General features: G+C 41.8%; 1 long non-coding RNA gene across 3 annotated transcripts in view; it reads left to right on the top strand.

The window, feature by feature from the left end:
- LOC138854068 (uncharacterized) overlaps positions 1–22436 on the top strand; it is a 71299-nt gene extending 48863 nt beyond the window's left edge. For 2 of the 3 annotated variants that reach the window (XR_011393266.1, XR_011393267.1), the window contains one exon: positions 22187–22436. This is a non-coding gene — a long non-coding RNA (uncharacterized lncRNA). Of the gene's footprint in view, positions 1–5294; positions 5446–22186 lie in introns of all 3 variants that reach the window. The other variant, XR_011393268.1, reaches the window with a different exon arrangement.
- Positions 22437–23067: the final 631 nt, after the last annotated feature.

The raw sequence follows: 23067 nt of genomic DNA, 5'->3' as shown, positions 1-23067 counted from the left end.
ACTACTACTACTACTACCCTGCACCTCTCCTTCCGACAGTATTTAAGTCTCCGCACTGTCGCTTGATCTTCAGATAGTTCCTGACTATGGAACTGAACTTCTCCAGGCCGAGGGACTGACAACCTCAAATTCTACGACTTTAAGGGTGATGGACTGATTACATCGTCTTCACATCTCTTCTGTTCCTGCCTACTTTCTGTATTCGACTGAAGAAGCCTACTGTGTAGGCGAAACGTTTCGGAATAAAGTTGTCTAACTGTTGCATATGTGTCTTACCTAACAACCTGTCGGTATTATATACCATTTTGATGTTCATCTTGTCAGACACTGCAACACGTGGCATCTTGGTACAGAAAACACCTTGAACAAGCTTTTCAAGTGAGAAGGGTTGGATCTGAGAGGGACATGACCTCTCAGTTGCCTCTCACTACTACTATTACTACTACTACTACTACTACTACCCTGCACCTCTCCTTCCGACAGTATTTAAGTCTCCGCACTGTCGCTTGATCTTCAGATAGTTCCTGACTATGGAACTGAACTTCTCCAGGCCGAGGGACTGACAACCTCAAATTCTACGACTTTAAGGGTGATGGACTGATTACATCGTCTTCACATCTCTTCTGTTCCTGCCTACTTTCTGTATTCGACTGAAGAAGCCTACTGTGTAGGCGAAACGTTTCGGAATAAAGTTGTCTAACTGTTGCATATGTGTCTTACCTAACAACCTGTCGGTATTATATACCATTTTGATGTTCATCTTGTCAGACACTGCAACACGTGGCATCTTGGTACAGAAAACACCTTGAACAAGCTTTTCAAGTGAGAAGGGTTGGATCTGAGAGGGACATGACCTCTCAGTTGCCTCTCACTACTACTATTACTACTACTACTACTACTACTACCCTGCACCTCTCCTTCCGACAGTATTTAAGTCTCCGCACTGTCGCTTGATCTTCAGATAGTTCCTGACTATGGAACTGAACTTCTCCAGGCCGAGGGACTGACAACCTCAAATTCTACGACTTTAAGGGTGATGGACTGATTACATCGTCTTCACATCTCTTCTGTTCCTGCCTACTTTCTGTATTCGACTGAAGAAGCCTACTGTGTAGGCGAAACGTTTCGGAATAAAGTTGTCTAACTGTTGCATATGTGTCTTACCTAACAACCTGTCGGTATTATATACCATTTTGATGTTCATCTTGTCAGACACTGCAACACGTGGCATCTTGGTACAGAAAACACCTTGAACAAGCTTTTCAAGTGAGAAGGGTTGGATCTGAGAGGGACATGACCTCTCAGTTGCCTCTCACTACTACTATTACTACTACTACTACTACTACTACCCTGCACCTCTCCTTCCGACAGTATTTAAGTCTCCGCACTGTCGCTTGATCTTCAGATAGTTCCTGACTATGGAACTGAACTTCTCCAGGCCGAGGGACTGACAACCTCAAATTCTACGACTTTAAGGGTGATGGACTGATTACATCGTCTTCACATCTCTTCTGTTCCTGCCTACTTTCTGTATTCGACTGAAGAAGCCTACTGTGTAGGCGAAACGTTTCGGAATAAAGTTGTCTAACTGTTGCATATGTGTCTTACCTAACAACCTGTCGGTATTATATACCATTTTGATGTTCATCTTGTCAGACACTGCAACACGTGGCATCTTGGTACAGAAAACACCTTGAACAAGCTTTTCAAGTGAGAAGGGTTGGATCTGAGAGGGACATGACCTCTCAGTTGCCTCTCACTACTACTATTACTACTACTACTACTACTACTACCCTGCACCTCTCCTTCCGACAGTATTTAAGTCTCCGCACTGTCGCTTGATCTTCAGATAGTTCCTGACTATGGAACTGAACTTCTCCAGGCCGAGGGACTGACAACCTCAAATTCTACGACTTTAAGGGTGATGGACTGATTACATCGTCTTCACATCTCTTCTGTTCCTGCCTACTTTCTGTATTCGACTGAAGAAGCCTACTGTGTAGGCGAAACGTTTCGGAATAAAGTTGTCTAACTGTTGCATATGTGTCTTACCTAAATGATAGGATGGATAATGAGAAAGTTCAAAACGAGAGATGCCAAGCCAATGATGATCCTTTTCAAATCACTTGTTCTCTCTAGGCAGGAATACTGCTGTACATTAACATCTCCGTTCAAAGCAGGTAAAATTGCAGATCTAGAGAGTGTACAGAGAACCTTTACTGCACGTATAAGTTCTGTCAAGCATCTTAACTACTGGGAACGCTTGGAAGCACTTGAAACTATCCTAGAAGGAATGGTCCCGAATCTGCACACAGAAATCACTCCCTACGAAAGTAAAAGACTGGGCAGGCGATGCAAAATACCCCCAATTAAAAGTAGGGGCGCCATTTGGTACACTTAGAGAAAACACCATAAGTGTCCGGGGCCCAAGACTGTTTAACAGCCTCCCACTAAGCATAAGGGAAATTACCAATAAACCCCTGGCTGCCTTCAAGAGGGAGCTGGATAGATACCTAAAGTCAGTGCCGGATCAGCCAGGCTGTGGTTCGTACGTTGGACTACGTGCTGCCAGCTGTAACAGCCTGGTTGATCAGGCCCTGATCCACCGGGAGGCCTGGTCGTGGACCGGGCCGCGGGGGCGTTGATCCCCGGAATAACCTCCAGGTATATTATAAACTATCTCCTCATGACTTCATTTATCGATTTAGTGATGTGCGTGTAGACTACTACTGCATTTTGGAATTCTTCATAAGATTCCTTACTTTTGTTATAATATTCCAGTAAGAGTGACCAGCCTGATCTTCCTATTGTACAGGTCATAATTCGCAATAAAAATTATTTTTTGCGTCTCACCACCAAATATTTTAATGATGGTTAATGCTTATTCCACCAAATGGTAGTTGAACATTAAAATGGTATAAAATACCGACAGGTTGTTAGGTAAGACACATATGCAACAGTTAGGTATCTTTATTATGAAACGTTTCGCCTACACAGTAGGCTTCTTCAGTCAAGTACAGAAAAGTTGATAGAAGCAGAAGATACTTGAAGACGATGTAATCAGTCCATCACCCTTAAAGTTTTGAGGTGGTCAGTCCCTCAGTCTGGAGAAGAGCATTGTTCCATAGTATGAAACAATATGGAGATGAAGTGACAGGATGGAGCTTTTTATAGCTTTTTATACGTCTCACCTCTTGGCGCTATAAAAAGCTCCATCCTGTCACTTCATCTCCATATTGTTTCATACTATGGAACAATGCTCTTCTCCAGACTGAGGGACTGACCACCTCAAAACTTTAAGGGTGATGGACTGATTACATCGTCTTCAAGTATCTTCTGCTTCTATCAACTTTTCTGTACTTGACTGAAGAAGCCTACTGTGTAGGCGAAACGTTTCATAATAAAGATACCTAACTGTTGCATGTGTGTCTTACCTAACAAATGGTAGTTGTTTTATTCCAGGCTCTGCCGTCTACATTGTACAGAGGAGCATTGTCTGCACATATTAAAACCTCTGTGATTTCACCCTAAGCTAATATTTTACTCTAAAGTTTGCCAAGTGCTCGTGATAGTATTTCTTTAAAACAGAGAATTTGATGAGTCTGGCCCAGGTGCTGCATGTGTAGGAATATTTTCTGTATCTTGCTTGATTTCTAAGGAATTTGTGTTTACGTCATCTTCATGACTTGTAGATCGGGCGGAGGTTCTTCCAAATCTCTTGGGAACCTCTACTCTTCTGTTGTTCAGTGGGCTGCTGAACACTGACTGATTCATTCCTATCTTTCAAGATTTGTTTCATTTCTTTTTCTTCATAGATAAATGAACCTACTGATAGGAGTGAATTTTGTAATGTGTATAAATATTAGGCTTTTCAATTTCTTGACCGGCTTTGTGTTTCTTATTGCCGTCCTCCGTCTGGTACGAACTTTTCAGTTTCTGCTCTATATCGCTAACCTCTTGCTTGTGGGTTATATATATTTGTGACTAATTCTCTTATTCATCTCTATCTTCTAAACATTAATAACAAAAAAAAGGCACAATACCGTGACTGGAACGACATACAAATAACCCGCACATAAAAGAGAGAAGCTTACGACGACGTTTCGGTCCGACTTGGACCATTTACAAGTCACACTAACCAGCAGTGGAGCAGGACACTACCTCTTCTACTACTACTACCACCACCACCACCTCTTCCTGCCTATATATAGCCGTCCTGATCCACTTCTGGTTAGTGTGACTTTGTAAATGGTCCAAGTCGGACCGAAACGTCGTTGTAAGTTTCTCTCTTTTATGTGCGGGTCATTTGTGTGTGTTCTAAACATTCCTGTACGAGAGGGATTCTATGTAAATAATTCATTGTTATACAGAGCTGTTGAATTCATTGAATAATACAGTAGCAGAAATAAAAATTAAACTGAAGACGGAGAATCGTCCTTGTATATAAATCACTATCGGCATCGACTTAGGAATTTAGGAAACAGATAAGGAAAATAGATAGCTTGGTTGAAAATCTTGAAAAACCTTAAACAAATATTATCCTTCCTGGAGATTTCCATTGTTCAGACTTAAAATGGAATAAGATAAACAACAGCGTTTAATTAAAATAATACGTGGATGCTTATTAGCAAAAAAGACTCAGGTGGGGCACTTTAAGACGTTTTCTTTGAACCAGCAGGTAATCCTCACTATCTTTAAATTCGAGAAACTATAATTTCAAATACATTATACTCAGATCACAACTTTGTCGTTGTACAAAAAATTAATAGTCTCAGGCGTAGAGATCTCAAAAAATAGTCAGCGTGAAAGGTTTATCAGTAAATGTAAATTCCAAAGAGTAATGACAGGGTAAAAATACAAATGTAGTATCATAAATTGCTTGAGAAGCTGTCCTAGGCAAACTTAAGCAAGACTTTGGCACGGGAAAGCTAAATTTAGAAGCACACAAAGTCTGTTTTAAATAAGTCTCACAAATGACTCTACAAGATCAAATATTTAATGAATGTAAACAACGGATGTGCAGAAGGAAAAATGGATTACATTTCTCACAAAGCAGAGTATAATATATCGAGAGATTACTGAAAAAAATCATATTAGACGGAAGAAACGCAAAGGAACACAAAGGCGTCAATGAACTTGCAAAAATTACGTAATACTTCTACAAATACACGAAATCCAAGTCAAAATTCAAATCTAGAATTGGCGCATTATTCACAAATTACTATTCAGTATTCCACTAAATGAAAATGAACAGGAAGATCCAGATAGTTTCATTACTCTTTCCCGTCATACAGATCACCAGAACTGGTTCATGGAACTTCAAGAAGCGCAAAATGCCGCTACCACGACAACAAGCACTCTGGACAAAGTATTCCTTTTCACAAACAAAGCAGTGGCGCTCATGCAAAACTTGACGGCCCGGCAGCACTAACATCACACATTAAGGTATTTGAAAGGATGATGGGACTCCAACTTAAAAGCTTTTTATAAAATGATTAATAAAACTCAAGTCAACTTAGCGGGAAGATCATGTTTGTCAGTTACTAAACCATTGAGACGAAACATTACAGAGGTTATAGAAACAAACTATAGATTACTATTACATAAACCCTTGTGGTTTAGCGCTTCTTTTTGATTATAATAATATAGATTACTACACGAACGTCGCGAAGATATTTGATAAGTGCAATTATGGAATAATTGTTTATAAATAAAGAGGTATATTGGGAATATACAAAGAGAAGCAGTAAACAAGGAAAGATCTAGCATTAGAATCTTCAGTGCAAACAAATATTAAAACTCATTATATACAGATTTGATTTGTATTATATTCGAACGAAACAAATAGAACTTGGAAATCACCTCGGTAGAAGACACAGCAAAACAGCAAGTGGATGTAAACATAGTCTTCAAGTGAGGAAAAGAAATTAACATGATGTCCGTTAATGAAAAATTCCATCTGTTATTTATCTAAAGAACGAAGAACCTAAAAGCTACACTGTATACAGAACTGAGGAGAACCACCTCACAGTACGAATAATATAACATTAAGTGACCACGGTAAGGTAAATGCTACAAAAGCCAGAAAACATGACTGCGAATAAAAGGAATTTTCAAAGTAAGAGCAATAATAATGTAGACAGTATTCAGGTCACTTGTGCTCTCATTCAGAGTACATTTTGGTATTGCTGACTTCGTACAAGAAATAGAACTGTCAAAGCTGTAAAAATGAAGATCGTTTACTGCACTCGGTAAACCATCTGAAAAACTTGAGTTCACATCAGAGTAATGGCAATGTACTCTCTGGGATGAGATAAATGAGGAAGGTCAAAATAATTTCAATCAAAAGCAGGGGCACCATAAATATCTTAGGAGGAAATTGTATCACGACTACTCAAAATATGGTAAGTAGATATCAGATATATTTTACCAGCTGGCAGATAAACTATGTTGCAATGGATATGTGGGTCATAGGAACAAGCAGACAACAGAAATGCCTGGCCACAGACCGGGCTGCGTGAGTAGAAGTGCTCTCAGAACTAGTCACAGATAAATCACAGGAATATTAGCAGTGTCCAGACTGCTGAGTCGTGACCTGGTCACAGCGCCGAGTTGTGCCTGGGTTTCACCCTATTTTATTACCTGGTCACACCACCATAGTGTGACCTCTTTACACCTCATGTTACTCTCTGGTCACACTGCCATTCTCTGAGCAGGCAACACTACCATGATGTTACCTGCTCTCGCCACTATCTAGAATTACAAGGCTGTCCAGTACCACACTACCATACTATTACCTAGCTATATAACTATGCAGTAATCAGACCACACCACCATGCAGTGAAACTGATCTAGCCACACCACTAAGCTTTGACCAGATTACGATAACGCGTTGTTGCCAGGTCACAGTTCCATGCAGTTACTTGATTCTATTATGCGTTGACTTGGCCAAACAATGTGATCTGATTCCACTAGCATGCTGTGATCTAGCTACACTACCATGCTGTGCACTACCGCACTGTGATCTAGCTAAACTACCATGCTGTGATCTAGCTAAACTACCATGCTGTGATCTAGCTACACTATCATGATATGACCATGCTATATTGTTATGCTGTGATCTGGCTAGACTGTGATGTTGTCCAGGCAAAATATCATTTTGTGACTTGGCTAAATCAGTGTTGTGCTTCACTATTCTGTTACATTGGCTTGGCTATACCACGATGCTGTGACCTGACCACACTTCTGTGCTGTGGAACTCGCCGGCCACATTACTATCATTTTTTTTTTTTTTTTTTTTTTTTTTTTTGTCAACAAGTCGGTCGTCTCCCACCGAGGCAGGGTGACCCAAAAAAAGAAAGAAAATCCCCAAAAAGAAAATACTTTCATCATCATTCAACACTTTCACCACACTCACACATTATCACTGCTTTTGCAGAGGTGCTCAGAATATAACAGTTTAGAAGCATATACGTATAGAGATACACAACATATCCCTCCAAACTGCCAATATCCCAAACCCCTCCTTTAAAGTGCAGGCATTGTACTTCCCATTTCCAGGACTCAAGTCCGACTATATGAAAATAACCGGTTTCCCTGAATCCCTTCACTAAATATTACCCTGCTCACACTCCAACAGATCGTCAGGTCCCAAGTATCATTCGTCTCCATTCACTCCTATCTAACACGCTCATGCACGCTTGCTGGAAGTCCAAGCCCCTCACCCACAAAACCTCCTTTACCCCCTCTTTCCAACCCTTTCGAGGACGACCCCTACCCCTCTTTCCTTCCCCTATAGATTTATATGCTTTCCATGTCATTCTACTTTGATCCATTCTCTCTAAATGACCAAACCACCTCAACAACCCCTCTTCTGCCCTCTGACTAATGCTTTTATTAACTCCACACCTTCTCCTAATTTCCACACTCCGAATTTTCTGCATAATATTTACACCACACATTGCCCTTAGACAGGACATCTCCACTGCCTCCAACCGTCTCCTCGCTGCTGCATTTACCACCCAAGCTTCACATCCATATAAGAGTGTTGGTACTACTATACTTTCATACATTCCCTTCTTTGCCTCCATAGATAACGTTTTTTGACTCCACATATACCTCAACGCACCACTCACCTTTTTTCCCTCATCAATTCTATGATTAACCTCATCCTTCATAAATCCATCCGCCGACACGTCAACTCCCAAGTATCTGAAAACATTCACTTCTTCCATACTCCTCCTCCCCAATTTGATATCCAATTTTTCTTTATCTAAATCATTTGATACCCTCATCACCTTACTCTTTTCTATGTTCACTTTCAACTTTCTACCTTTACACACATTCTCAAACTCATCCACTAACCTTTGCAATTTTTCTTTAGAATCTCCCATAAGCACAGTATCATCAGCAAAAAGTAACTGTGTCAATTCCCATTTTGAATTTGATTCCCCATAATTTAATCCCACCCCTCTCCCGAACACCCTAGCATTTACTTCTTTTACAACCCCATCTATAAATATATTAAACAACCATGGTGACATTACACATCCCTGTCTAAGACCTACTTTTACCGGGAAGTATTCTCCCTCTTTTCTACACACCCTAACCTGAGCCTCACTATCCTCATAAAAGCTCTTTACAGCATTTAGTAACTTACCACCTATTCCATATACTTGCAACATCTGCCACATTACTCCTCTATCCACTCTATCATATGCCTTTTCTAAATCCATAAATGCAATAAAAACTTCCCTACCTTTATCTAAATACTGTTCACATATATGCTTCAATGTAAACACTTGATCTACACATCCCCTACCCACTCTAAAGCCTCCTTGCTCATCCGCAATCCTACATTCTGTCTTACCTCTAATTCTTTCAATAATAACCCTACCGTACACTTTTTATATAAAGGGACTATACATGCTCTCCGCCAATCCCTAGGTACCTTCCCCTCTTTCATACATTTATTAAACAAAAGTACCAACCACTCCAACACTATATCCCCCCCTGCTTTTAACATTTCTGTCATGATCCCATCAGTTTCAGCTGCTTTACCCCCTTTCATTCTACGTAATGCCTCACGTACCTCCACCACACTTACAGTCTGCTCTTCTTCACTCCTAAAAGATGGTATACCTCCCTGGCCAGTGCATGAAATTACCGCCTCCCTTTCTTCCTTAACATTTAAAAGTTCCTCAAAATATTCTCGCCATCTACCTAATACCTCCCTCTCCCCATCTACTAACTCCCCTACTCTGTTTTTAACTGACAAATCCATACTTTCCCTAGGCTTTCTTAACTTGTTTAACTCACTCCAAAATTTTTTCTTATTTTCATTAAAATTTCTTGACAGTGCCTCTCCCACTCTTTCATCTGCTCTCCTTTTGCACTCTCTCACCACTCTCTTCACCTTTCTTTTACTCTCCATATACTCTGCTCTTCTTATAACACTTCTGCTTTGTAAAAACCTCTCGTAAGCTACCTTTTTCTCTTTTATCACACCCTTTACTTCATCAATCCACCAATCACTCCTCTTTCCTCCTGCCCCCACCCTCCTATAACCACAAACTTCTGCCCCACATTCTAATACTGCATTTTTAAAACTATTCCAACCCTCTTCAACCCCCCCACTACTCATCTTTGCACTAGCCCACCTTTCTGCCAATAGTCGCTTATATCTCGCCCTAACTTCCTCCTCCCTTAGTTTATACACTTTCACCTCCCTCTTACTTGTTGTTGCCACCTTCCTCTTTTCCCATCTACCTCTTACTCTAACTGTAGCTACAACTAAATAATGATCCGATATATCAGTTGCCCCTCTATAAACATGTACATCCTGGAGCCTACCCATCAACCTTTTATCCACCAATACATAATCTAACAAACTACTTTCATTACGTGCTACATCATACCTTGTATATTTATTTATCCTCTTTTTCATAAAATATGTATTACTTATTACCAAATTTCTTTCTACACATAGCTCAATTAAAGGCTCCCCATTTACATTTACCCCTGGCACCCCAAAATTACCTACTACTCCCTCCATAACATTTTTACCCACTTTAGCATTGAAATCCCCAACCACCATTACTCTCACACTTGATTCAAAACTCCCCACGCATTCACTCAACATTTCCCAGAATCTCTCTCTCTCCTCTACACTTCTCTCTTCTCCAGGTGCATACACGCTTACTATAACCCACTTTTCACATCCAATCTTTATTTTACTCCACATAATCCTTGAATTTATACATTTGTAGTCCCTCTTTTCCTGCCATAGCTTATCCTTCAACATTATTGCTACTCCTTCTTTAGCTCTAACTCTATTTGAAACCCCTGACCTAATCCCATTTATTCCTCTCCATTGAAACTCTCCCACCCCCTTCAGCTTTGTTTCACTTAAAGCCAGGACATCCAGTTTCTTCTCATTCATAACATCCACAATCATCTCTTTCTTATCATTTGCACAACATCCAAGCACATTCAGACTTCCCACCTTGACAATTTTCTTCTTATTCTTTTTAGTAATCTTTACAGGAAAAGGGGTTACTAGCCCATTGTTCCCGGCATTTTAGTTGACTTTTACAACACGCATGGCTTACGGAGGAAAGATTCTTATTCCACTTCCCCATGGATATAAAAGGAAAAGTAATAAGACCAAGAACTATTAAGATAAAATCAAAGAAAACTCAGATGAGTGTGTATAAATAAACGTGCACATGTATGTGTAGTGTGACCTAAGTGTAAGTAGAAGTAGCAAGACGTACCTGTAATCTTGCATATTTATGAGACAGACAAAAGACACCAGCAATCCTACCATCATGTAAAACAATTACAGGCTTACGTTTTACACTCACTTGGCAGGACGGTAGTACCTCCCTGGGTGGTTGCTGTCTACCAACCTACTACCTATATTACTATCATGTGATTATAATAATAATCTTGCGTGAAAGTCGGTGTTTGTAACCTCTTCTGCCAACAAATGAAAGAGTTTAGTTTTATTCGTATTGACACGAAGGAAGCTTTGACTGTTACTTGCCACGTCTTATGCAAGTACAACCCTTCTCCAAACTCCCTTTCCCGTTTTCTCTCTGGTTGTTGCCTTAAGATTGTTTTAGCTAGAAACATCCTACACTATGTAAACTATATTCACATGTTCTAGCTGATGTTCGATATATGACATGAACACTATCTTCGTGTAATCATCAAAAGTCTGACAGTTTCCTAGTGAGAGTATTTGACCTATCACTGCACCATTCAGTATCAGTGCAGTCACTTATGGTCTTGGTTGTGCCGGTGGCTCAAGTTCTGCAAGTCTGTCTTGGTTCCATGTCTCATGTCACCAGCTCTGGAAAGTGACGATGGTCATGACTGGTTCTCGTGCTAAAAAAGGTGCTCGAGATTACTATCCCTGGAAAGCTATGTCTAACTTATTAAACAGGGTATAGCCGTCCTTCATTGTTGGGACGTATGTTCCTGGGGACATTGCTTTCTGGAGAAAAACTAGAGGTTATTTTTTTTATTGGCTCTTTGATCGGCAATGTTCTATCCAAAAACGTTTCTTGGCGAAAAGATCATATTGCTCCTGGCTCACTTGGTACGTTTTTCCTTGTCTTCTGTATATCAAAGTCCATAATAAACTTCGTGTCCACTGTGGACAAATCAACACAGTCTTCAGTGAAAGGGTTTCCTATTTCTTCAAAGACATCAACAAGAGCTCTCACATCCTTGACAAAAGATATTTAAACTGATATGATTTGTTCATTGTGTTTTGTTGAATCACTTATGGTAGCATCTTCAAGCTCTCCGATCATCCTTCGTATATCAGACCCTGCTACCAGCCCCATTGTAGGGCATTTGGGTTCTGGAAGACAGAGCCCAATCATCACATTTTACCAAGGGTCAGGGTCTGATCTAGCGCCATGGCGGAGAATGACTGCTTGTTATGTGCGACAAACCCTCCTGAAATGAACATTAGGCAGAGGGGGAGTATGAATTTCTGACAGAGTATATATCTCAGATGAATACGGAGAGCTACCTGAAATAGTTGTCATAGTCAAGGCTGAATACCCATAGAAAGATCATATCAGAGTTCAGTTATCCGAAAAACGCAAAACTGAAGTTCAAGCGCAAGAGCTCAGTATTTAAACTGAGGTCAGGTAAGAATAGTGGAGGAAACCGAAGAAAACCACCGACCTACGGTTATTAAACTGATAAATCTAGACTGGCAATATAAAAATATTTCACATAAATAACTATATATCTCAAAAAATTATAAATATAGGTAAAACTGGTCAGTTAGCAAGAACTCATTTAAAATTAAGTCCTTTCTAAAATTTTCTTTTATACGTTTAAAGATATATTTTTGTCATTATTGTTAATGTAAAAAATTATAATTTTGTACCAAAAGAATATTAGAAAACTTACCTAACTTTATTATAACAAGCGCAGTTTATTTTAGCCTTATCCAACTAAATATATTTTAAGATACGTTTACAATAATTTATTACTAAACAAACAGTGAAATATATTTTTTTTCGTTAGGTTCAGGATGATTTTTGCGAAATTATTGCATACACAAATTTTCGCGTGTCTTATATGGCAAGATGAGGGTTGCTATTTAAGCCAAGATCGCAAGTTTTACATATTCGGCACGACATATATATATATATATATATATATATATATATATATATATATATATATATATATATATATATATATATATATATATATATATATATATATATTATACAATTATTGTAGCATTCTAAGTCTTTGTGCACCTCAAAATTACATATTTAGGTACCCTGATGGCTATTATGCACAGAATGATTCTAAAGATATAGGTAGTCGCCAGGGGGCGATGCTGACGTCGCTCCACATTATAAACTAATTAATAGGGTCTATTTCATCTGTGTGCCAAGTTTCACGCTTTCAACCCAATGTGCACGATTTAACCGCCCCACTACCAGTCTCGTCTTTGCGTTACTCACCTGTGTTTACTGTAGAAAAGGTCACGATAACAGCCACTGAGTCCTAAGGGCACCATTCCAACACATCACTTAACACTAATGATTCTCCGCACTGGTGGCTGGTAACTCCTTTTTTTTCTCTCTCTGTACTAGGGTTACATTGGCATTAAGGGGAAAATGTGTGAACGCTGCTTAATGACTTGAAAATAAAAGTTAGTGGCCGGAGAGGAAAGTTAGTTAACATGCGACCTCAGTAATTGAGCTTCTAAAAGCATCGCAGTAGCAGTGAAAACATTATAGGTTTACTGGTGCAGCGGAAGACAGGTTTAAGTTTTTCTCGTTTACTATGTCAATAAACTGGATCTTTGTTATGACAGTACACAGCAAGTGTTGCGGTGATGTGAGGACAGTACACAGCAAGTGTTGCGGGTGATGTGAGGACAGTACACAGCAAGTGTTGCGGGTGATGTGAGGACAGTACACAGCAAGTGTTGCGGTGATGTGAGGACAGTACACAGCAAGTGTTGCGGGTGATGTGAGGACAGTACACAACAAGTGTTGCGGGTGATGTTATGACAGTACACAGCAAGTGTTGCGGTGATGTGAGGACAGTACACAGCAAGTGTTGCGGGTGATGCGAGGACGGTACACAAAGTGTTGCGGTGATGTGAGGACAGTACACAGCAAGAGTTGCGGTGATGTGAGGACAGTACACAGCAAGAGTTGCGGTGATGTGAGGACAGTACACAGCAAGTGTTGCGGTGATGTGAGGACAGTACACAGCAAGTGTTGCGGTGATGTGAGGACAGTACACAGCAAGTGTTGCGGTGATGTGAGGACAGTACACAGCAAGTGTTGCTGGTGATGATAGTAAGGTACACAAAGTGTTTCGGTGATGTGAGGACAGTACACAGCAAGTGTTGCGGTGATGTGAGGACAGTACACAGCAAGAGTTGCGGTGATGTGAGGACAGTACACAGCAAGTGTTGCGGTGATGTGAGGACAGTACACAAAAAGTGTTGCGGGTGATGTTATGACAGTACACAGCAAGTGTTGCGGGTGATGTGAGGACAGTACACAGCAAGTGTTGCGGGTGATGTGAGGACAGTACACAAAAAGTGTTGCGGGTGATGTTATGACAGTACACAGCAAGTGTTGCGGTGATGTGAGGACAGTACACAGCAAGTGTTGCGGGTGATGTGAGGACAGTACACAGCAAGTGTTGCGGGTGATGTGAGGACAGTACACAGCAAGAGTTGCGGTGATGTGAGGACAGTACACAGCAAGTGTTGCGGGTGATGTGAGGACAGTACACAGCAAGTGTTGCGGGTGATGTGAGGACAGTACACAGCAAGAGTTGCGGTGATGTGAGGACAGTACACAGCAAGTGTTGCGGGTGATGTGAGGACAGTACACAGCAAGTGTTGCGGGTGATGTGAGGACAGTACACAGCAAGTGTTGCGGGTGATGTGAGGACAGTACACAGCAAGTGTTGCGGTGATGTGAGGACAGTACACAACAAGTGTTGCGGTGATGTGAGGACAGTACACAGCAAGTGTTGCGGTGATGTGAGGACAGTACACAGCAAGTGTTGCGGTGATGTGAGGACAGTACACAGCAAGTGTTGCGGTGATGTGAGGACAGTACACTGCAAGTGTTGCGGGTGATGTGAGGACAGTACACAGCAAGTGTTGCGGGTGATGTGAGGACAGTACACAGCAAGTGTTGCGGGTGATGTGAGGACAGTACACAGCAAGTGTTGCGGGTGATGTGAGGACAGTACACAGCAAGTGTTGCGGGTGATGTGAGGACAGTACACAGCAAGTGTTGCGGGTGATGTGAGGACAGTACACAGCAAGTGTTGCGGGTGATGTGAGGACAGTACACAGCAAGTGTTGCGGTGATGTGAGGACAGTACACAACAAGTGTTGCGGTGATGTGAGGACAGTACACAGCAAGTGTTGCGGTGATGTGAGGACAGTACACAGCAAGTGTTGCGGTGATGTGAGGACAGTACACAGCAAGTGTTGCGGTGATGTGAGGACAGTACACAGCAAGTGTTGTGAGTGTTATTGTGAAGATAGCGCGCACTATAAGGTTATCTAGTATGTAAAGTATTGGCTTAATTGTTATAAAATAAATAGGCATTACGTATTTAAATATATTAGCTAGGAGATTCTGGGCAAAATTCAGTCAAACAGCTAGTTGCCATGTTCTTTGTTTGTCTTTTTTAAACCTGCCTCATTTATGCATGTAAGCATTATAATAATTTCCATGCTTTACTCTTTTATTAACACCAGAGAAGGTTGTCAAATTGTATGTTTATTAAACCCGCGATCAGAGAGTCTCAAAACTCCAGACCGTCGCGTTAGCCACTGTTTATTGTTAAATGTAATTATGAGAATCTAGAGGTTTAATTTAAGATTGCACAGGTATTGTGTGTGTGAAAGAACCATTGTCTTCCTTGATTAATTTTATAGTTAGTATTTGTTTTGTGTAGGTTAATACGTAATTACAGGCTTCCCGAAGGGTTATGGAACTGCTTAACCTAGTGGATTTGGACAATTCTGATATCTTACCTACATTTAGGTTATTTCAACGGTGTTGAAGTTATTTTCTTGGAGGTTAGAAAATTTCCTGAGGTTGTTGAAAATATTTGTGGATACTCTTTCAGTTTTTTAATAGTTGTTTTAGGAGTTTACGTAAAAATGTAAAGCTAGGATTGAGAGGAGATTGAGAGGGAAGAACAGTAGGAGCCGAGCTGTTGAACCCTTTCCCAGCATCGCATAACTTCCAAAACCCTCTGGGTGTAGCTTCAAACCTTCCTGAAAGGTGTAACGTAATTAGTCGACGGCGGAGAGTGAAATACATGTTGATCTGGGGACATTCCACCATTATACTGTTAAATTGTGTGAAAGTTCTGTTTCTGTTAAATCACCTTAAATAAACTACTGTTTACATCTTCAGAACGACTTCACTATTTAATAGCTGCTGCATCGTCAGGATAGTGCCTATTAAGTTTGAGTGCAGGCAGATTTGTTGTAGTAAAATAATTACAAATAATTGGAACCACTGGAATTCGTGTTATAACTTGAGAATGACTCGTGTGATCGATTTCAAATTTGTACCAATCGAATGGTTTTCCGAGTGCAAGGTTCATGCTGTCACTCGGCGGCATAAATCCCAGTTTGCCAGTTTTATTGATTAAATATTGATATTCATTTATGTTCAGTTACTAAAGAATACGTCTTGTGATCGGCTTCAAAATATTAATAATGATTCATCCAGTAAGAAGGATGATACCCTATAAATTTACTCCGAGTATGTGCAAATTATTAAAACCTTGGACTCGCTGCAATTATGTACATCCATTACTAGAGAAAGACACTTCAGATCAGCTCCAAACTTTCACCTTAGATGGTCTTCATTAAAAGAAAGCATGGCGCTCACTTTCAGGTGTGTAATATTCATTTTGTCAATTTTATTAAATGTTTCCCATGTAATAAGTAGAAAATGGTTTATCTAAAGTGCTCTCTATTTGTACTGATTTTGAGCCTCGTGGAGAGCCGATTCGCCTTTTTGAAAGAATTTTATCAAGTTGAGCTTCCTTCAAAAAAAAAAAAAAAAAATGTGGTATATGATTGTAGGAAATTTGGACTAGAAAAAGAATCTTGGGTAAGTCATTAGAGATGCTACCGACACCCTCGATCTTACGAAATTATGAGCTCGTATACTTCCCATCATGGAAGAAGGAACCCCATGTACCTTCCATATCTCATGAACTGTCTCATAGGGTGAGTGTATAAGTTTACTTGACTGTCTGTGTGTGAGCCTGCAGTGTACCTGGGGTGTGGTTATGGTCCTGCAGTGTACCTGGGGTGTGGTCATGGTCCTGCAGTGTACCTGGGATGTGGTTATGGTCCTGCAGTGTACCTGGGGTGTGGTCATGGTCCTGCAGTGTACCTGGGATGTGGTTATGGTCCTGCAGTGTACCTGGGGTGTGGTTATGGTCCTGCAGTGTACCTGGGGTGTGGTCATGGTCCTGCAGTGTACCTGGGATGTGGTCATGGTCCTGCAGTGTACCTGGGGTGTGGTTATGGTCCTGCAGTGTACCTGGGATGTGGTCATGGTCCTGCAGTGTACCTGGGGTGTGGTCATGGTCCTGCAGTGTACCTGGGATGTGGTCATGGTCCTGGAGTGTAGCCATGGTCCTGGAGTGTAGCCATGGTCCTGCAGTGTACCTGGAGTGTGGTCATGGCCCTGCAGTGTACCTGGGGTGTGGTCATGGTCGTGCAGTGTACCTGGAGTGTGGTCATGGTCCTGCAGTGTACCTGGGATGTGGTCATGGTCCTGCAGTGTACCTGGGATGTGGTCATGGTCCTGCAGTGTACCTGGAGTGTAGCCATGGTCCTGGAGTGGTCATGGCCCTGTAGTGTACCTGGGGTGTGGTCATGGTCGTGCAGTGTACCTGGGGTGTGGTCATGGTCCTGGAGTGTGGTCATGGTCCTGCAATGTACCTGGAGTGTGGTCATGGTCCTGCAATGTACCTGGAGTGTGGTCATGGTCCTGCAATGTACCTGGAGTGTGGTCATGATCCTGCAGTGTATCTGGAGTGTGGTCATGATCCTCCAGTGTACCTCGGGCGTGGTCATGATCCTCCAGTGTACCTCGGGCGTGGTCATGATCTTGCAGTGTACCTAGGGTGTGGTCATGGTCCTGCAGTGTACCTGGGGTGTGGTCATGGTCCTGCAGTGTACCTGGAGTGTGGTCATGGTCCTGCAGTGTACCTGGGGTATGGTCATGGTCCTGCAGTGTACCTGGGGTGTGGTCATGGTCCTGCAGTGTACCTGGGGTGTGGTCATAGTCCTGCAGTGTACCTGGGGGTGTGGTCATGGTCCTGCAGTGTACCTGGGGTGTGGTCATAGTCCTGCAGTGTACCTGGGGTGTGGTCATGGTCTTGCAGTGTACCTGGAGTGTGGTCATAGTCCTGCAGTGTACCTGGAGTGTGGTCATGATCCTGCAGTGTACCTGGAGTGTGGTCATGGTCCTGCAGTGTACCTGCGGTGTGGTCATGGCCCTGCAGTGTCTGGAGTGTTGTCGTGGTGCTGCAGTGTACCTCGGGCGTGGTCATGATCCTGCAGTGTACCTAGGGTGTGGTCATGGTCATGCAGTGTACCTGGAGGTGTGGTCATGGTCATGCAGTGTACCTGGAGGTGTGGTCATGGTCATGCAGTGTACCTGGAGGTGTGGTCATGGTCATGCAGTGTACCTCGGGCGTGGTCATGATCCTGCAGTGTACCTAGGGTGTGGTCATGGTCATGCAGTGTACCTGGAGGTGTGGTCATGGTCATGCAGTGTACCTAGGGTGTGGTCATGGTCATGCAGTGTACCTAGGGTGTGGTCATGGTCATGCAGTGTACCTAGGGTGTGGTCATGGTCATGCAGTGTACCTCGGGCGTGGTCATGATGCTGCAGTGTACCTAGGGTGTGGTCATGATCCTGCAGTGTACCTGGAGGTGTGGTCATGGTCAAGCAGTGTACCTGGAGGTGTGGTCGCACCCCACATTACCTACAGTATGAGTTTGTGCTGAAATTGGTATATCTTACGTTACTAAAATAGACCAACACACCACAGTTTCTGGAAAGCCAGAAATTGTGTTGTACTAAAACAGTACTGTAGGTGAGGTCGACACATTCAGCCAGATGATTGGCATACATTCTTGCAGCCGCAAAACACGAGGCTGGCCCCTGTGTTTGTTTTGTGGAATGTTCAACACGACTATGATTGCCTACATTGTGTATTCCAGCAACATGAAAGCAGAGGGTGAGAAGACAATCCCAAGACCTGAGTTTATGAAGTAATTGGCACTTACACTTACCAAGCCATGGGTGGAAGTATGAGATTCCTTCCGGAGAATGAAGAATAGTGCACAGATGCTATGTGTTGTCTCACATAAAAACATCTGACCAACGTCCAACACTCCAATAAAATCGAAGACAGCAAAAATGTGTGTTTTTGTGACAAAGCACTTGACAGGAAGTTGGTAGTGGTCTCTTGACAACACGGGACAGGAAGGTGGTAGTGGTTTCTGACAGAGCACGAGACAGGAAGGTGGTTGTGGTTTCTGACAGAGCACGGAACAGGAAGGCGGTAGTGGTCTCTGACAGAGCACGAGAGAGGAAGGTGGTAGTGATTTCTGACGGAGCATGGGACAAGAAGGTGGTAGTGGTTTCTGACAGAGCACGAGATAGGAAGGTGGTGGTTATTTCTGACAGCACGAGAGAGGATGGTGGTAGTGGTCTCTGACAGAGCACGAGAGAGGAAGGTGGTAGTGGTTTCTGACAGAGCACGAGAGAGGAAGGTGGTAGTGGTCTCTGACAGTGCACGAGAGAGGAAGGTGGTAGTGGCCTGACAAAGCACGGGACAGGAAGGCGGTAGTAGTCTCTGACAAAGCACTAGACAGGAAGGTGGTAGTGGTCTTTGACAGCACGAAACAGGAAGGTGGTGGTGGTCTCTGACAGACATGAGACAGGAAGGTGGTAGTACCTTATATATATATTATATATATATATATATATATATATATATATATATATATATATATATATATATATATATATTATATATATATATATATTATATATATATATTATTATCACACTGGCCGATTCCCACCAAGGCAGGGTGGCCCGAAAAAGAAAAACTTTCACCATCATTCACTCCATCACTGTCTTGCCAGAAGGGTGCTTTACACTACAGTTTTTAAACTGCAACATTAACACCCCTCCTTCAGAGTGCAGGCACTGTACTTCCCATCTACAGGACTCGAAGTCCGGCCTGCTGGTTTCCCTGAACCCCTTCATAAATGTTACTTTGCTCACACTCCAACAGCACGTCAAGTATTAAAAACCATTTGTCTCCATTCACTCCTATCAAACACGCTCACGCATGCCTGCTGGAAGTCCAAGCCCCTCGCACACAAAACCTCCTTTACCCCCTCCCTCCAACCTTTCCTATGCCGACCCCTACCCCGCCTTCCTTCCACTACAGACTGATACACTCTTGAAATTATTCTGTTTCGCTCCATTCTCTCCACATGTCCGAACCACTTCAACAACCCTTCCTCAGCCCTCTGGACAACATTTTTGGTAATCCCGCACTTCCTCCTAACTTCCAAACTGCGAATTCTCTGCATTATATTCACACCACACATTGCTCTCAGACATGACATCTCCACTGCCTCCAGCCTTCTCCTCGCTGCAACATTCATCACCCATGCTTCACACCCATATAAGAGCGTTGGTAAAACTATACTCTCATACATTCCCCTCTTTGCCTTCAAGGACAAAGTTCTTTGTCTCCACAGACTCCTAAGTGCACCACTCACCCTTTTCCCCTCGTCAATTCTATGATTCACCTCATCTTTCATAGACCCATCCGCTGACACGTCCACTCCCAAATATCTGAATACATTCACCTCCTCCATACTCTCTCCCTCCAATCTGATATCCAATCTTTCATCACCCAATCTTTTTGTTATCCTCATAACCTTACTCTTTCCTGTATTCACTTTCAATTTTCTTTTGCACACCCTACCAAATTCATCCACCAGTCTCTGCAATTTCTCTTCAGAATCTCCCAAGAGCACAGTGTCATCAGCATATATATATATATATATATATATATATATATATATATATATATATATATATATATATATATATATATATATATATATATGTTGTGTGTGTGTGTGTGTGTGTGTGTGTGTGCGCCTTGGTAAAGGCACGTGATAGGATGAATAGGTTACTGAAAGCATTTGAGAGTTTTTACGACGATAGTGAGGCTCAGGCTAGAGTATGTAAGAGAGAAGGAGGGAGATTATTTCCCAGTGAAAGTAGAACTTAGACAGGGATGCGTGATGTCACCATGGTTGTTCACTATATTTATAAATGGGGCTGTGAGAACGCTCGGGTGTGGGCATGAGGTGTGGGATTTAAGAGATAAAGAATCCTAGCACAAAGTGGGAGGTGTCACGGTTGCTTTTTGCTGATGACACTATGCGTATTTAGAGATTCTGAAAAGAAGTTGCAGAGGTTGGTGAACGAGTTTGGAGAGGTATATAAAGGAAGGAAATTAAAAGTGAACGTAGGAAAGAGCAAGGTGACGATAAAAAAAATATAGATAATAAAAAAATGGAGGGAGTATGGAGGAAGTGAATGTATTCAGATATCTGGGGAGGGACTTGTGAGCAGATGAATCTTTGAAAGACGAGGTGAATCATAGAACTGATGAGCGGGAGACAAAGAATGTCATCCAGATAAGCAAAGAGGGTAATGTATCAGAGTATAGTGGTACCCAAGTTCTGATATGAGTGTGAAGCATGGGTGATAAATGTTGCAACAAGAAGACTGGAGCAGCGATGTCGTGTCTGAAGGCAATGTGAGGTGTGAATATAATACAGAGAATCCGTAGCTTGGAGATTAGAAGCAGGTGCGAGGTTTCTAAAAGTATTATCCAGAGGGTTGAGGAAGGTTTGTGGAGGTGGTTTGGACATTTAGAGAGGATGGAATAAAGTTAAGGATCCTTAACCTGACCTAATCAACCCTTGTGTAAAAAAAAAAAATGTGTAGCGAAAGGAAGACGGGGTAGGGGTCGTCCTACTAATGGTTGGGGGGAGGGGTATGGAGGTTTAGAGTGTGAGGGGCTTGGACTTATTGCAAGCGTGCGTGAGTGTGTTAAGAGCGAGTGGAGACGGATGGTTTCCATGACTTGACGCTATTGGATTCAGGGAAACCGGTTAGCCGGACTTCAGACCTGTAGATGGGAAGTACAGTACCTGCAGTCCGAAGGAGGGGTATTGATATGCTGCAGTTTTTTTTATCTGTAATGTAGGCACGTCTCTGGCAAGACAGTGATGGAGTGAATAATGATGAGAATGTTTCTTTCTGCTTCACAGTATATTAAGTCATTATATCGTGGTCAAATTTAAGTAAAATCAAGTAATGACACTTGTGTCACTGCAGTTTTCACTAAATTTGTGTGTGTGTGTGTGTGTGTGTGTGTGTATGTGTATGTGTATGTGTATATGTATGTGTATTTGTGTGTGTGTGTGTGTGTATTCGTGTGTGTTAACAGTAACTCAGGTCACTTAGAGTTACTATGATATAACAGAAGATAACTCTAGATGTACGTATTTCAGAGGCTGCGTAAACCAAGGAAGGTGACCCACATCCAGTCTTCTCAACCTCAAGCAAGAATTTCTGAACCTCAAGAAGCAGAAGAGCTGCTAGTTGCTGTCATGGTCATCTATTAATACGAAGCAGAAGGCTGTGTTGAGTCTTAAATATTGTCTGTTATTGTTTTTAATTCTGAGATTTTCGCTAGTCATACGTTTTTACAATTTTTTTAAGCTGTTTCTTTCCCTGAACTTTTTTCTTAATCTTCTAGAAGAGATCTAAGAGCTTTAGTTCCACGTTCCCCTCAAGTGCCGATGAGGGGGCATATTTCTTCAAGAAATTAGCTTGAATTTCCTTTTCCATGCCTTGAACCTGTTTGTTTACCTCTCCTCCAAGAACTGTATACCTACTTAGGGGGTTTAGTTTTCTCCATATATGAAGAGGATCAGATCATTTATCTCGTCTCATGAGAAGTCTAACACTTGTAACTTAACAATTTTAAATAGCACATTAGCTGTTGTTGATCAACATCCTTAGGAGAGCCAAGCACTCGAATAATCCGAGCTTTTATCTAAGTAACATAAATCAGCGTTGAAGATTTTAAACCGTCCAGTTGAGTTCTCAAATTATCACACGGAAACTAATATCTCTGTTTCATAAAATTGGCAAATTGGGATTTATACTGCCCACAGTTATTACGAATCTTTGTTACTGTAGCACTTAGCCATGCTTTCATCCTCATAGATGAGCTGAAAGATGGTACAGCTTCACAAGAGGAAGCAGGTGAAATTGGCAGCAGATGAAGCAGACTTTCCACTTGGGAAATCATGCGCCTATCCGAGTTAGTTTAAGCTTTTTTTTACCACCACGTACACATCCTGTGGGCAACAATCTGAAGGTTACA

Source organism: Cherax quadricarinatus, chromosome 48 (genome assembly GCF_038502225.1).
Source record: "Cherax quadricarinatus isolate ZL_2023a chromosome 48, ASM3850222v1, whole genome shotgun sequence".
NCBI classification, from domain to species: domain Eukaryota; kingdom Metazoa; phylum Arthropoda; class Malacostraca; order Decapoda; family Parastacidae; genus Cherax; species Cherax quadricarinatus.
The sequence above is the reverse complement of the archived record's forward strand: the minus strand, read 5'-3'. Positions and strand labels throughout refer to the sequence as shown.